The following is a 17,892-nucleotide window of genomic DNA, read 5'->3' as shown; positions in this document are numbered from 1 at the left end:
TCTTTGGTTTATCCCAGGGAAACAGAAATTTGTGTTTATGTAGCAATGTATAGCCTACAAAGTCTTCCAGTTATCCCAGAAGTAGATATGGGATGTATTATTTTTATTTTATAGAGGAAACAAACCGAGAGAGTCTAAGAAACTTACCCAGGGTAACCTAACTCCTAAAGGTTGAGCCGAGATTTAGCTACAGGACTTGTAACATCAAGGCCAGTGAACTATTAAACCTCCACACTACCTCTCTGTTCAATATTTGGGAAAAATAAAATCCATACTTGGAGTTAGGAAGAGCCTTAGGCGTCATGAATTTCCCCTCCTCCCCTGCCTTGACCCACCCCTCCTAAATTCCACTAAAGAGGGATATTCCCTGCCTTCCAAGGCATTTTTTTCATTGCAGTTTTAGAAACCACTTTCTTTGTATTCAGCCAACTTGCCCTCTATTTCACGAGTAGTTTTTTTTTTTTTTTTTTTTCCTATTTCTCTTCTGTGACATCCCTTTTAAGTATTTGTCAGTACAGCAAATCCTGGTATCTACCCCACTCTCCTCTGCTTATTATCTCTCTGCTTAACCACCCTGGCCACAGCCTCTATCTTCAGAAGCCATATTCCTAGTGCTTTCCACTGTTGCTTACAGGATGTGGTTTCAAGCCTTTTCACAATTCCCCTGGTTGCTGTTAATTGATTTGCACGTGTTAGTATCCTTCTCAAAACACTAGCACTATGTATATGTATAGCTGATTCACTTTATACAGCAGATACTAACACACCATTGTAAAACAATTATATTCCAATAAAGATGTTAAAAAAAAAAACAAAAAACACTAGCACTAAGCATGAGAGTCCGGAAGGGTAGGAGGACTTGTCTCTTCTTTCCCTAATCTTTGCCCACCTTTTTAAAAAGAGTGACAAATACAAGGCATGACCCTCAAATTTCTCTTTCTGGATTTATCTTTTTATTCAGAATCCAAGTTTGCATTAGCTTTTCTGATACTTTCATAGTGCACACATATCAAATTTACAAATTATGTGATATATATTTACAACATTTCACAGCTTTTTAGATATCAATAGCTTTTATCAGTGGCATACGTTAGTATACAAGACAGGAGAGGTTTAAGATTTTAGACGTAAGACAAACACCTGCGTGTCAAGCTCCCTATTGTTGTCAAATGGACCTGCCTAATTATATCAAAGCCCAGATTCTAAATGAATCCCTAAGAACTCTGCATAATTCAGCAGGATTCGAACTGTTTCAAGTATAGTAACCATTAACCCCATACTACTGAATACTTGAAATAAAGTTAAAATACCAGATTTAATATGAAAAAATCTAAAATATTGCATTAAAATTTTTATATTGATTACATGTTGAAAAAACATTTTAGATATATATTCAGTTAAATAAAAGACATTATTAAAATTAACTTCACTTGTTTCTTTTCTTTTCTTTTTTTTTTTTTTTTTTTTGCGGTACGCGGGCCTCTCACTGTTGTGGCCTCTCCCGTTGCGGAGCACAGGCTCCGGACGCGCACGCTCAGCGGCCATGGCTCATGGGCCCAGCCTCTCCGCGGCATGTGCGATCTTCCCGGACTAGGGCTCGAACCCGTGTCCCCTGCATCGGCAGGCAGACTCTCAACCACTGTGCCACCAGGGAAGCCCCCACTTGTTTCTTTTTTTAAAATGTAGCTACTAGAAAATGTAAAATTGTATATGTGGTTCCTGTTAAACTTCTCTTGGATGGTGCTGCTTAGAAGGTCTTGTGCCGACACTTACTGTTAGAAAATACTTTCCAGTTGAGCTGGCAAGCTTGAAGTTCCCACAGAATCATTTTCTACTGGACTTCATTTTTTTGTTATTGTTCTGTTTTAGAAAATTTTATTTTATTGAAGTATAGTTGATTTACTATGCTGTGTTAATTTCTGCTGTACTCAAAGTGATTTAGTTATATGTGTGTGTGTATATATTTTCTTTTTCATATTCTTTTCCATTATGGTTTATTACAGGATATTGAAATAATTCCCTGTGCTATACACTAGGACCTTGTTGTTTATCCATTCTACATATAATAGTTTGCATCTGCTAATCCCAAACTCCCAATCCATCCCTTCCTCACCCCCACCCTTGACAACCACAAGTTTGTTCTCTATATCTGTGAATTTGTTTCTGTTTCGTAGATAAGTTCATTTGTGTCATATTTTAGATTCCACATATAAGTGATATCATATGGTATATGTCTTTTTCTTTCTGACTTACTTCACTTAGTATGATCTCTAGTGGACTTCATTTTAATTTCTTATGTGGTTGTTATTTGTTTGTCTCCTGTAGTTTGTCTCAAGGTTTATCTCACCACATATATTTAGTTTTTGTGTTTCTCTATACCTTACTAATATATAGACTTGAAACTATTGACAACATTTGGCAAATTGACATGAGAATTCCTTGACATATATACATATGTATCTGTATATATGTATATAGTTTCCAGAGCAGAATTTGCCACCCTAAAATATGTCCCTTGGCATATTAATTATTTTAAGCTGGTTATCTTCTGAGAAACAGCACACATTAGAAGTGCTCTAAAAACCAAGTAGGACTTGCACTTTTGTAAGAAACATTACATTTGTAAGGGAAATCTCCATTTGTAAGGGCATCTCCCTCTCTGACTCTGGAAGAGGAAGGTGACCAAATCTCTAGAAACTCTTATCAATGGAATAGGCGATGACTTAAATCTGTAACAAAATCATCCTTGTTTACTGTGCTTTTCCTGCAACCTCTCTTAACTGACTCTCCTTATCCTCGACTTACTTTAGCTGAGGATGGTATTTAAGGTAAGGGCTTCAGCCATTTTGACAGGTTACTCAGTTTTCCTAGGTCTCTCCCATGTATACATGTTATTAAACTCTGATCTCCTGTTAATTTGTCTCATGTCCATTTAATTCTTAGATCATCCAGAAGAATCTAGAAGGGTAGAGGAAAATTTCTTCCTCCCCAATACTTTCAGTCAATTACAGGAAATTATCTAGTTCTGACCATATTATCAGAGTTGGACAAAGAGGAAAAATGAAATACCTTTTCTGTGGTTTAACAATTTGAAACCATTATTGAAATATTAACTGATTAAGGAAAAGGCCTTTCTGTGTCCATCTCTCTTAATAAAATTAACCTCAACTGCTATTTTTGCAAAAACTGGTTACTGAACTTAACTTGGGTTCACTCACTGCTGTGCAATAAAGCCAATCTACTGACTCTGGGTTGTGGTGAAGGAAAGTACAGCCTTTATTGCAGGGTGCCAAGCAAGGAGCATGGGCAGCTAATGCTCAAAAGACCCAAACTTCCTAATGGTTTTCAGGGAAATGCTTTTAAAGGAAACATTTGTTGTAGAGCTGCAGGGTGCATGACTTTCTTCTGGTTGGTTGGTGGTGAGTTAACAGTGTGACATTTCAGAAGTCTTAATCATTGACCTGCTGGTTCCAACCAGTCTGGGGTCTATGTGCTTGTGGTCAGCATGTAGTCACCATCCTCCACCTGTGTGGTGGTCTTAGTTTCTGCAGAAAAACTCAAAGATATGCATCTGATTGTTATGCATATTCCTTGGGGAGGAACTAGGACTCTGTTTTATTGCTGAACTATTGTTTAAGCTATCATTACTTTTCTTGCTTGGCTGATTTTCCTTTGTTTTTGCATTCCTTCACTTCTCTAATTAGTAACTGCTTGGGTCTGTTCTTTGGAACTCAGGGAAGGGCTCGGAGACAAAAGCCTTTTTCTACAAACAAGAAAGGGAGGACATGGACAGGCTTTTGTACCCAGGAGTCCCCCTCAGGTTTCTGCTCAATTTCAATATGAGGATTTCCCAGTTCAGTATTCTTACTAGTTAATCCAAACACTTCCAGTATTACCAGATTTGAGAAAAATCTAGAGCCTTACATATTTTTTTCTATAGAGGGCTTTGAAGTGAACAAGTTTTCCAATCCATTGTGAAATTATTACATTCAGACGTTTTTAGCCATCAGCACTTGAAGGAAATAAAAAGTGGTGAAAAGAACTGAGGCAAGCCCCTTATCCTCTGTAAAAGATAATAAACAGAAACCTCAGTTAAATAGAGTTGGGAGACCAGAAGGGGGAGCTCTCTCACCCTGTGATGATAGCCAAGCTCAAGAGGAAGAAAGAGTCCTTTTTTTTCCTGGCAAGGACTCGGCCAATGAAAAGCCATGGACATGTTGCAGGAAGGGGGACCCCTTTCAGGGCCTGAGATGGGCTCTTGTCCAACACTCCGAAGTGAATTGTCTGAAGAGATACACGTGCTGACAAAGCAAGAGACTCTATTGGGAAGGGGCACCAGGGTGGAGAGCAGGATGGTAAAGGAACCCAGGAGGACTGCTTTGCCACGTGACTTGCAGTCTTGGGTTTTATGGTGATGGGATTAGTTTCCAGGTTGTCTCTGGCCAATCATTCTGACTCAGGGTCCCTCCTGGTGGCACATGCATCACTCAGCCAAGATGGATTTCAGCGAGAAGGATTCTGGGAGTTTGGTAGGATGTATGGACTGGAGTCTCCTCTCTCCTTTTGACCTTTCCTGAATTCTTCTGGTTGGTGGTAGCTTGTTAGTTCCACGTTCTTTGCCAGAACCTCCTGTTGGAGATAACTCATGCAAATGGTTACTATTGGGCCTGGCCAGAGTGGGTGGTTTCAGACAGCAGTTTCCCTAACAGACACATTGTTTACTATAGCCCTCCTAACTTCTCTTTTCCCTGTATAAAAGCATTCTCCTTCCCTTGCTGTGTGGAGGCCTTGCACATGGCTCAGCATGGTTGCAGACCCAGAATTGCAATTCTCTACTGATCCCAAATAAGCCCGTCTTTGCTGGAGAAATACCTGGCAGTCCATTTATTTCAGGTTTACACCTCTGAGCCTCAGTTCCCTTATCTGGAAACTAGGGATATTGATACCCTCCTTGAGAGACAGTAGTGAGAGTTAAGTAACATATGCGGAACATCTGCTTACTCACCACTCAATAACTGTTTCCTCACCATATGTAGCTAATCTCAGGTATGTATTATCCTTGTGCTTGAGTTTCTTTGGACTCACCATGACAATGTAAAGAGACATTTAGACTATCCTATTATTCAGAAAAGGGGGGAAGTTTGTGTTCATTCTTGACAACCATATTTGAATATATATATCATGAAAATAGTTCATGCACGGCTTCCCTGGTGGCGCAGTGGTTGAGAGTCCGCCTGCCGATGCAGGGGACGCGGGTTCGTGCCCCGGTCCGGGAGGATCCCACATGCCGCGGAGCGGCTGGGCCCATGAGCCATGCCGCTGAGCCTGTGCGTCCGGAGCCTTTGCTCCGCAGCGGGAGAGGCCACAACAGTGAGAGGCCCGCATACCGCAAAAAAAAAAAAAAAAAAAAGTTCATGCAAAAAAGGTGTCATTATTTCTTTGCTTCTTACAAGAGAACACAGAGAGAGTCTACTTGCTGAAGTCATATACATGAATGTTAACAATGCAAAAAATACCTAGATGCATACAGTTTTTTTGTCTGTACGACATAATATTTGAGAAATAAGGAGCCAAGATTTGACCACGAAGAAGTTCTTAGAATGCCAATGGCTCACTCATACCTAAATCAAGGTGAGAAAACATCCTCTAAAGTTAACTAGGTGCAACAGAAGCTTTTACTTCCTATTAATTTTGTCAAAGTTCATTGAAACGTGAAGGAAAGGATGTCTATTCGTTAATATTGGATAATAACTTATTCATATTATATTCACCTAAGAACATAAAACTTAATTACTCAAATTCTTGCTGACTTTGACCATATAGAGATGATATGACTGCTATTTCATGTGAAACTTTATTTTCCTTGTAAGCAGCTGTAAATGAGGTGGCAGCCACCTACTTAGCATGAAGGAAAATAAAACTAATATTGGAAGTAGTATTTCAAGCTCAACTAGTTAGCTTATTAAGTTACTGGTTCTTAAATCCATACTGTGGATTTGGCAAAAGATAAATAGTAAATCAATGTAAAGCAAAATAAAAGGCAACTAATAAATACAATTTGGAAAAAAGCTTACTGATACAAAAGTAACTCACATATACTAGTCATTGCAGCCACCCAATTTCAAAAAATGTTATAGTTACTTTGGGTCTATTATAGATCTGCCTGTCAGACAGCCTTTGAGAGTTGAAAGAATACGCTGTGCTAGGAAGTAACAATAGTTTAGTTACAGCAAGTAAGGTACCAGTTTTTCCTATTTGTATTCACTTCTGACAGTGTATTCACTCACTTGGGAGCATATATTTTTTCTTTTATCTTTGCTCTATCTTGTAAATGTTCAAATCTGAATTCTACCACTTGGTAGCTACTTAACCTTTGAATCTTAATTCCTTATCAATGAGATAAAGGTAATATACATATCAACTACAGTTATTTTGAGAAGAATCAAAATATTCTATCTAATGATAGAAATATTATTAAATATTATTTAATATTATAAACATATATAATAGAAGAGTAAAGCTCATAAACTCTCAAAAATGGGGTAAGGGAGAGGGAGATGGTCTAAATGAGCCAAATCTTCAACTTTCATAATAGGAGTAAATTAATACTATTTAAAAACCCTGAAAGAAGAGCAAAATGAAACTTTTATAGGTCATTTAGTAAGCACCACTGATGTTCCAAAAGTGTTAACTTCCACTCTTCCTTATGTAGTTTTTATTTTCTTTCTCCTTAATTCTAAAAACAAATAATGCAACATTTGGGGCAGTGCTGGATTGCACAGTAGGCAGTTTAAACAAGTATTTAGGGCACGAGCAAAGGAAAGATGCACGCCCCCACACCCACCCCCGCCAAATTTAAAAAGAAAAAAAAATAAACCTTGGATTTGTTAGTCAATGTTTTATAAAAAAACATCAAAATAATAATCATGGGGAAAATCAGAATTTTGTTGAGTTTTCTTGATTTTTTTCATGGGTGTAAAATTGAGGACCTCTAATCGCTAATGAGCTAAATCCAGCTCTGAATTGGGGAGATTTTTTTTTAATCTGTGGATACATATTTATTTATATAACTATGTCGAAAATAGAGGAGTTGAAGATAAGCATGCAAGGTCAGAGGAGAGTTAAAAATGGAGGGCATTCCTGTGCATCAGGGGTTTACCATAAGCCCTGCCCTGTGCTACAACATACTGTTACCTGTTTTCTACAGATGAGGAAACTCCTCAAGTTTCAGAGAGCTTATAGGACCTGCCCAAAACCTCCCAATTAAGTAAGTGCTTCTTAGAATTTGAATTGGAACCCACATCTGCCTGGTTCCAAAGCCCAGGATTTTCTAAGAGTAATCAATGACTGTTTTTACTTATAGGTGAAATGGTACACTTTGAGCAAATGGAATAGACAAATTAGATTTTCTTTTGGTCCTTCCTCTGTATTCCTTAGGAAATTTAAGATGTTTTGCCATAACCAGAACACAAACTGTGTAGTGATTACTATTACTATCAGCAGGTGGAGGAAAAGATGCCTAAAGGGGGTCACAGGTGGTTTTAGGAGAATTACTATATGATAAACACTGATTTCCACCAGAGAGAAAATATATATAGTAATAGTTATTTAGAAGTATGAGAGTTAAGCTTTTCCTGAGAGTTATTAACATTTCCACACTGAGGAATTTCCAACATATAGTCTCATCTGTAGGCTTATGGTCTGATAACAGAATCTTTCAAAAGTCATATGGATAGCTTGGATTAAAGAAGTCTTTAGGGGCCTCCCTGGTGGCGCAGTGGTTGAGAGTCCGCCTGCCGATGCAGGGGATACGGGTTCGTGCCCCGGTCTGGGAGGATCCCATATGCCGCGGAGCGGCTGGGCCCGTGAGCCATGGCCGCTGAGCCTGCGCATCCGGAGCCTGTGCTCCGCAACGGGAGAGGCCACAACAGTGAGAGGCCCGCGTACGGAAAAAAAAAAAAAAAAAAAAAAAAAAAAAAAAAAAAAAAAAAAAAGAAGTCTTTAAAAATTCACCAGATCATTACGTTTAATGTCCTTCTTACCCCCCCTTTTTTTTCTATATAATCTTAGAGACATATATTTTCACTAATGTGGATTTCTTTAACCTATGTGACTGCATGTCAATATTGATTACTGGAAAAGTATGTAACTATTAGAAAACTTTTTTTCTATATTTCCATATGTTAAACAATTTGAGATTTTTTTACAAATATTAAATGAAATAGTTTTTATTCCTGAATTTAAATCTCTATCACCAACCAAACTGGTTCTAAAGCAACCAGGTTTTGCAAAAGTGCCCCTGATGAATAATAATAATAGTGAAACACTCAAATAGAACAAATAGAACAAACAAAATGTAGTAAATCATGATTTTTAGCACATTCCCAAAAAAGTTATTAATTTGTTTTAGGGTTTTCTATACTCTCTCAAATGACCAAGGAAAAGATATTCTAGTTAATTCAAAATTCTGATTAATTTTGCACCAGTTTCAGAGAAATCTCATATCATGTATCATCCTATCTTATGTCTATTTATTTTTTTTTATTAGTTTCTGCTTTATAACAAAGTGAATCACTCATACATATACATCTGTTCCCACATCCCTTCCCTCATGCATCTCCCTCCCTCCCACCCTCCCTATCCCACCCCTCCAGGCGGTCACAAAGCACCAAGCTGATCTCCCTGTGCTCTGCGGCTGCTTCCCACTATCTATCTACCTCACGTTTGGTAGTGTATATATGTCCATGCCTCTCTTTCGCTTTGTCACAGCTTACCCTTCCCCCTCCCCATATCCTCAAGTCCATTCTCAAGTAGGTCTGTGTCTTTATTCTCGTTTTACCCCTAGGTTCTTCATGACATTTTTTTTTTAATTCCGTATATATGTGTTAGCATACGATATTTGTCTTTCTGTTTCTGACTTACTTCACTCTGTATGACAGACTCTAGGTCTATCCACCTCATTACAAATAGCTCAGTTTCGTTTCTTTTTATGGCTGAGTAATATTCCGTTGTATATATGTGCCACATCTTCTTTATCCATTCATCCAATGATGGACACTTAGGTTGTTTCCAGCTCCGGGCTATTGTGAATAGAGCTGCAATGAACATTTTGGTACATGTCTCTTTTTGAATTATGGTTTTCTCAGGGTATATGCCTAGTAGTGGGATTGCTGGGTCATATGGTAGTTCTATTTTTAGTTTTTTAAGGAACCTCCATACTGTTCTCCATAGTGGCTGTACCAAGTCACATTCCCACCAGCAGTGCAAGAGTGTACCCTTTTCTCAACACCACGCCAGCATTTATTGTTTCTAGATTTCTTGATGATGGCCATTCTGACTGGTGTGAGATGATATCTCATTCTAGTTTTGATTTGCATTTCTCTAATGATTAATGATGTTGAGCATTCTTTCATGTGTTTGTTTGCAGTCTGTATATCTTCTTTGGAGAAATGCCTATTTAAGTCTTCTGCCCATTTTTGGATTGGGTTGTTTGTTTTTTTGCTGTTGAGCTGCATGAGCTGTTTATAAATTTTGGAGATTAATCCTGTGTCAGTTGCTTCATTTGCAAATATTTTCTCCCATTCTGAGGGTTGTCTTTTGGTCTTGTTTATGGTTTCCTTTGCTGTGCAAAAGCTTTGAAGTTTCATTAGGTCCCATTTGTTTAGCTTTGTTTTTATTTCCATTTCTCTAGGAGGTGGGTCAAAAAGGATCTTGCTGTGATTTATGTCATAGAGTGTTCTGCCTATGTTTTCCTCTAAGAGTTTGATAGTTTCTGGCCTTACATTTAGGTCTTTACTCCATTTTGAGCTTATTTTTGTGTATGGTGTTAGGGAATGATCTAATCTCATACTTTTACATGTCCCTGTCCAGTTTTCCCAGCACCACTTATTGAAGAGGCCGTCCTTTCTCCACTGTACATTCCTGCCTCCTTTATCAAAGATAAGTTGACCATACGTGCGTGGGTTTATCTGTGGGCTTTCTATCCTGTTCCATTGATCTATCTTTCTGTTTTTGTGCCAGTACCACACTGTCTTGATTACTGTGCTTTGTAGTATAGTCTGAAGTCAGGGAGCCTGATTCCTCCAGCTCCGTTTTTCGTTCTCAAGATTGCTTTGGCTATTCGGGGTCTTTTGTTTTTCCAAACAAATTTTGAAATTTTTTGTTCTAGTTCTGTGAAAAATGCCAGTGGTAGTTTGATAGGGATTGCATTGAATCTGTAGATTGCTTTGGGTAGTAGAGTCATTTTCACAATGTTGATTCTTCCAATCCAGGAGCATGGTATATCTCTCCATATATTTGTATCATCTTTAATTTCTTTCATCAGTGTCTTATAATTTTCTGCATACAGGTCTTTTGTCTCCTTAGGTAGGTTTATTCCTAGATATTTTATTCTTTTTGTTGCAGTGGTAAATGGGAATGTTTTCTTGATTTCATTTTCAGATTTTTCATCATTAGTGTACAGGAATGCCAGAGATTTCTGTGCATTAATTTTGTATCCTGCTACTTTACCAAATTCATTGATTAGCTCTAGTAGTTTTTCGGTAGCATCTTTAGGATTTTCTATGTATAGTATCATGTCATCTGCAAACAGTGAAAGCTTTACTTCTTCTTTTCCAATTTGGATTCCTTTTATTTCCTTTTCTTTTCTGAGTGCTGTGGCTAAAACTTCCAAAACTAGGTTGAATAAGAGTGGTGAGAGTGGGCAGCCTTGTCTTGTTCCTGACCTTAGTGGAAATGGTTTCAGTTTTTCACCATTGAGGACAATGTTGGCTGTGGGTTTGTCATATATGGCCTTTATTATGTTGAGGAAAGTTCCCTCTATGCCTACTTTCTGCAGGGTTTTTATCATAAATGGGTGTTGAATTTTGTCGTAAGCTTTCTCTGCATCTATTGAGATGATCATATGGTTTTTCTCCTTCAACTTGTTAATATGGTGTATCACGTTGATTGATTTGTGTATATTGAAGAATCCTTGCATTCCTGGAATAAACCCCACTTGATCATGGTGTATGATCCTTTTAATGTGCTGTTGGATTCTGTTTGCTAGTATTTTGTTGAGGATTTTTGCATCTATGTTCATCAGTGATACTGGCCTGTAGTTTTCTTTCTTTGTGACATCCTTGTCTGGTTTTGGTATCAAGGTGATGGTGGCCTCGTAGAATGAGTTTGGGAGTGTTCCTTCCTCTGATATCGTTTGGAAGAGTTTGAGAAGGATGGGTGTTAGCTCTTCTCTAAATGTTTGATAGAATTCGCCTGTGAAGCTATCTGGTCCTGGGCTTTTGTTTGTTGGAAGATTTTTAATCACAGTTTCAATTTCAGTGCTTGTGATTGGTCTATTCATATTTTCTATTTCTTCCTGATTCAGTCTTGGCAGGTTGTGCATTTCTAAGAATTTGTCCATTTCTTCCAGGTTGTCCATTTTATTGGCATAGAGTTGCTTGTAGTAATCTCTCATGATCTTTTGTATTTCTGCAGTGTCAGTTGTTACTTCTCCTTTTTCATTTCTAATTCTATTGATTTGAGTCTTCTCCCTTTTTTTCTTGATGAGTCTGGCTAATGGTTTGTCAATTTTGTTTATCTTCTCAAAGAACCAGCTTTTACTTTTATTGATCTTTGCTATCGTTTCCTTCATTTTTTTCATTTATTTCTCATCTGATCTTTATGATTTCTTTCCTTCTGCTAACTTTGGGGGTTTTTTGTTCTTCTTTCTCTAATTGCTTTAGGTGCAGGGTCAGGTTGTTTACTTGAGATGTTTCCTGTTTCTTAAGGTGGGATTGTATTGCTATAAACTTCCCCCTTAGAACTGCTTTTGCTGCATCCCATAGGTTTTGGGTCGTCGTGTCTCCATTGTCATTTGTTTCTAGGTATTTTTTAATTTCCTCTTTGATTTCTTCAGTGATCACTTCGTTATTGAGTAGTGTATTGTTTAGCCTCCATGTGTTTGTATTTTTTACAGATCTTTTTCTGTAATTGATATCTAGTCTCATAGCATTGTGGTCGGAAAAGATGCTTGATACAATTTCAATTTTCTTAAATTTACCGAGGCTTGATTTGTGACCCAAGATATGATCTATCCTGGAGAATGTTCCATGAGCACTTGAGAAAAATGTGTATTCTGTTGTTTTTGGATGGAATGTCCTATAAATATCAATTAAGTCCATCTTGTTTAATGTATCATTTAAAGCTTGTGTTTCCTTATTTTCATTTTGGATGATCTGTCCATTGGTGAAAGTGGGGTGTTATAGTCCCCTACTATGAGTGTGTTACTGTCGATTTCCCCTTTTATGGCTGTTAGTATTTGCCTTATGTATTGAGGTGCTCCTATGTTGGGTGCATAAATATTTACAATTGTTATATCTTCTTCTTGGATCGATCCCTTTATCGTTATGTAGTGTCCTTCTTTGTCTCTTCTAATAGTCTTTATTTTAAAGTCTATTTTGTCTGATATAAGAATTGCTACTCCAGCTTTCTTTTGATTTCCATTTGCATGGAATATCTTTTTCCATCCCCTTACTTTCAGTCTGTATGTGTCTCTAGGTCTGAAGTGGGTCTCTTGTAGCCAGCATACATATGGGTCTTGTTTTTGTATCCATTCAGCCACTCTGTGTCTTTTGGTGGGAGCATTTAGTCCATTTACATTTAAGGTAATTATTGATATGTATGTTCCTATTCCCATTTCCTTAATTGCTTTGGGTTCGTTATTGTAGGTATATTCCTTCTGTTGTGTTTCTTGCCTAGAGAAGTTCCTTTAGCATTTGTTGTAAAGCTGGTTTGGTGGTGCTGAACTCTCTCAGCTTTTGCTTGTCTGTAAACGTTTTAATTTCTCCATCAAATCTGAATGAGATCCTTGCTGGGTAGAGTAATCTTGGTTGCAGGTTTCTCTCCTTCATCACTTTAATTATGTCCTGCCACTCCCTTCTGGCTTGTAGAGTTTCTGCTGAGAGATCAGCTGTTAACCTGATGGGGATTCCCTTGTGTGTTATTTGTTTTTTTTCCCTTGCTGCTTTTAATATGATTTCTTTGTGTTTAATTTTTGACAGTTTGATTAATATGTGTCTTGGCATATTTCTCCTTGGATTTATTCTGTATGGGACTCTCTGTGCCTCCTGGACTTGATTAACTATTTCCTTTCCCATATTAGGGAAGTTTTCAACTATAATCTCTTCAAATATTGTCTCAGTCCCTTTTTCTCTTCTTCTTCTGGAACCCCTATACTTCGATTGTTGGTGCGTTTAATGTTGTCCCAGAGGTCTCTGAGACTGTCCTCTGTTCTTTTCATTCTTTTTTCTTTATTTTGCTCTGCATCAGTTCTTTCCACTATTTTATCTTCCACCTCACTTATCCGTTCTTCTGCCTCAGTTATTCTGCTATTGATCCCATCTAGAGTATTTTTCATTTCATTTATTGTGTTTTTAATTGATGCTTGATTCATCTTTAGTTCTCCTAGGTCCTTGTTAAGTGTTTCTTGAATTTTGTCTATTCTATTTCCAAGATTTTGGATCTTGGAAATAGAATCTTGGATCATCTTTACCATCATTATTCTGAATTGTTTTTCAGGTAGACTGCCTATTACCTCTTCATTTGTTAGGTCTGGTGGGTTTTTATCTTGCTCCTTCACCTGCTGTGTGTTTTTCTGTCTTCTCATTTTGCTTGTCTTACTGTGTTTGGGGTCTCCTTTTTGCAGGCTGCAGATTCGTAGTTCCCGTTGTTTTTGGTGTCTTTCCCCAGTGGCTATGTTGTTTCAGTAGGTTGTGTAGGCTTCCTGGTGGGGGGGACTAGTGCCTGTGTTCTGGTGGTTTAGGCTCAGTCTTGTCGTTCTGGTGGACAGGTCCACATCTGGTGGTGTGTTTTGGGGTGCCTGTGGCCTTATTATGTTTTTAGGCAGCCTCTCTGCTAATGGGTGGGGTTGTGTTCCTGCCTTGCTAGTTGCTTGGCATAGGGTGACCAGCACTGTAGCTTGCTGGTCGTTGAGTGAAGCTGGGTGCTGGTGTTGAGATGGAGATCTCTGGGAGATTTTCGCTGCTTGATATTATGTGGAGCTGGGAGGTCTCTTGTGGACCCGTGTCCTGAAGTTGGCTCTCCTACCTCAGAGGCACAGCACTGACTCCTGACTGCAGCACCAAGAGCCTTTCATCTACCCGGCTCAGAATAAAAGGGAGAAAAAGTAGAAAGAAAGAATTAGTAGAAGAAAGAAAGAGAGAGAGAAAGAAAGGAAGAAGGAAAGAAAGGAAGCAAGGAAGGAAGGAAGAAAGAAAGAAAGGGAGGGAGGGAGGAAGGATGGAAAGAAAGAAAGAAAGAAAGGAGGGAGGGAGGAAGGAATGAAAGAAAAAGGAAGAGTGAATGGAAGAAGGGAGGGAGGGAGGGAGGGAGGGAGGGAGGAAAGAAAGAAAGAAAGAAAGAAAGACAGGAGGGAGGGAGGAAAGAAAAAGAAAGAAGGAAAGGAGGAGCGGAGGGAGGGAGGGAGGAAGGGAAGGTAGGAAAAAAAGAAAGAGCAGGTAAAGTAAAATAGAATAAAGTATGAAATATAGTAGCGTTATTAAAATTAAAAAGTAATTATTGAAAAAAATAACGGACAGATAGAACCCTGGGACATATGGTGGAAGCAAAGCTATACAGAGAGAATCTTACACAGAAGATTACACATACACATTCACAAAAAGAGAGCAGGGGGAAAAATCAAAAATCTTGCTCTCCAAGTCCACCTCCTCAATTTGGGATAATTCGTTGTAAAAAGAGGAAAAGGGCGAGAAGTCTGAAATCTTGTCTTCAAAGTCCACTTCCTCAATTTGGGATGATTCGCTGTCCATTCATGCACTCCAGAGACGCAGGGCACATCAAGTGGACCGTGGAGCTTTAATCCGCTGCCTCCGAGGCTGCACAGAGAGATTTCCCTGTCTCTGTTCTCACAGCTCCCGGGTCTCAGCCTTGGACCTGCCCCGCCTCTGCGCGTAGGTCGCCGGAGGGCGTCCGTTCTTTGCTCAGACAGGACGGGTTTAAAGGAGCCGCTGATTCGGGGGCTCTGGCTCACTCAGGCAGAGGGGAGGGAGGGGCGCGCAGTGTGGGGCGGGCCTGCGGCGGCAGAGGCCGGCGTGACGTTGCACCAGCCCGAGGCGCTCCGTGCGCTTTCCCGAGAAAGCCGTCCCCGTGTCTCGGGACCCCAGCAGTGGCGTGGTGCACAGGCTCCCCGGAAAGCGGGGTGGACAGTGACCTGCGCTCGCACACAGGCCTTGTGGCGGCGGCAGCAGCAGCCCCAGCGTCCCACGCCCGTCTCCGGGGTCCGCGCCTTTAGCCGCGGCTCGCGCCCGTCTCTGGTGCTTCTTTAAGCAGCTCTCTTAATGCCCTCTCCTCGCGCACCAGGAAACAAAAGGGAAGAAAAAGTCTCTTGCCCCTTCGGCAGCTCCAGACTTTTTCCCCCGGACTCCCTCCGGGCTAGCCGTGGTGCACTAACACCTTCAGGCTCTCTTCCTGCCGCCAGCTCCAGTCCTCTCCCTGCGCTCCGACTGAAACCCGATACCCGAGCCTCAGCTCCCAGCCCCGCCCTCCCCGGCGGCCGAGCAGACAAGCCTCTCGGGCTGGTGTGTGCCTGAGGGCACCGGTCCTCTGTGCCAGAATCTCTCCGCTTTGCCCTCCACACCCCTGTTGCTGTGCTCTCCTCCGCTACTCCCCGAAGCTTTCCCCCTCCGCCACCTGCAGTCTCCGCCTGCGAAGGGGCTTCTAGTGTGTGGAAACCTTTCCTCCTTCACGGCTCCCTCCCACTGGTGCAGGTCCCGTCTCTATCCTTTTGTCTCTGTTTATTCTTTTTTCTTTTGTCCTACCCAGGTATGTGGGGAGTTTCTTGCCTTTTGGGGGGTCTGAGGTCTTCTGTCAGCGTTCAGTAGGTGTTCTGTAGGAGTTGTTCCACGTGTAGATGAATTTCTGATGTATTTGTGTGGAGGAAGGTGATCTCCGCGTCTACTCTTCCGCCATCTTCCTCCGGGGTCCTCTATTGTTGAGTAGTTACTTTGTGTACTGTGCTAAGGACTTTAATGCATCATCTCATTTAATTTTCATCACAACCATGTAAAGTAAGATGCTATTATTATCCTTATTTTATAGACAAGGAGCCCAAGACTTTAGAGAAGTTATTTAGCTTTCCCAGTGTCTTTTCACCAGAAAGCCACAAAGCCTTTAAAGGTCTCTTGGATTTTAAAGTCCATGCTCTAAACTGCTTACACATCATTTAACACACAAGCTCTACTAGCCATGATCACCTTCCTTGCTCATTCAGAAGTTACTTCTGGTTATAATTCTACTGAAAATTTATATTAGCGATTTTTAAATGAAGGAAAGACAAATAGTACAACTCTTTCACACTTTGGTTATAGAACATTTTCTCAGGATAATATAGAATGACTATGACTATGTTTTTTATTCTTATCAACATCAATTTTATAAAACTGTATTTTTTTAAATTAAAATTTGACCTATAGCTAAATTACCTCCTCAAAAAGATCAAGGGTCTGTCATTTCAAATTAACAGCAAATGTGATTTACCCTCATCTGCAGTTTCCCTCAGTTACAGCCCATTTGTAGCCTAAATTAAGAATAAAAGAAATGGAAAGTAAATAGTCTGTTTCTAATGAAATCAAATAAATGGCAAGAGGGAAGTGAAACTGCAAAATAAACCAAAATCAACTTAAATTAAGCTGCATATGGTTGGAGTAAAGAGAATTTTCATATTTTTCTTTTTTAACAGTAAAATGGCAGTATTTTAGTGTCTGAGTTAATTTATCACATTATCAGTTGACTTGTGCCTGGAGTCCAAGTATACATGGTATACATGGTATATCAGGTAGATTAAGAAATCAGGTCCTAGAAGCTGTTGGCTCTTTCCTTTGCCTCCCTCAATTTCATTCCTTAACTCATTCACCTATTCTTCCATTTGGTAAAAGGGGAAAAGGGGAAAACCTAGTTCAACTTTGGGAACACTCACCCAATATTTTAAGAAGTGAGCAGGTGAATATACATGAGCAGTTAACGGTGGTGACCCATACAAAGGATGAGCAAGGATAGGTGGTTTTATCTCCAAACATGTTTAAGTGATCTCTCTCTCTCTTTTCTTACTCTCTCCAGCTTTAATTTTTTCATTTTTCTTCACTTTTTATCAGTCCCCCAACTTCAGTCAAGGGGACTTTTACATAAAAAATGACCAGAAGGCATTCTGTCATCAAGGGAGTTAAAGAGGACTCCTACATAGCTCACTACTTAGTCAACACTGATCACAAAAACACCCTAATTAATGTTGCTCAAAAGAGTCCTCATTGACTTGAGGCATTTCAATTATGCAATTTCAGATTATTAGAGTTGTTTTTGTAGAAAAGGGCAGCCAACCATTCCTTGCTGCTTCTTTTTTCATGACTGTGGTCTTGAACATTTCTTCTACTGCAAGTTTCCTGGAAGATGGGGAATTCAGTGCCACAAACCAGATGGGAGGGTCTGGTGACTTGAATGTCCCAAAAAAAGCCTGACTCCCTCTAGCTCAGAATGCAACCATCATTATTAAAAGTCATCATTTTTAACTCATAGCCCTGGGGTCACTCAACCCCTCTAGCAACTTGTACTGTGAGAGCTGCTGTGAGGGCACCCCGAGACCCTAACAAACCTCTGGATTGGAGGCTGCTTATCTGATTTTGCATCAAAACCTTGACTGTGCTTGTTAGGTACAGTCAGTTACAGTTTTGTTTGTTTGTTTGTTTGTTTTTTTGGCTGCATTGGGTCTTTGTTGCTGCTCACAGGCTCTCTCTCTAGTTGCAGTGAGCGGGGGCTTCTCTTGTTGTGGAGCACAGGCTCTAGGCACATAGGCTCCAGTAGTTGCAGCACGTGGGCTCAGTAGTTGTGGAGCATGGGCTTAGT

This window comes from Mesoplodon mirus, assembly GCF_964341445.2.
Source record: "Mesoplodon mirus genome assembly, chromosome: 6".
Lineage (NCBI taxonomy): Eukaryota > Metazoa > Chordata > Mammalia > Artiodactyla > Ziphiidae > Mesoplodon > Mesoplodon mirus.
Note: the sequence above shows the minus strand (reverse complement) of the source record.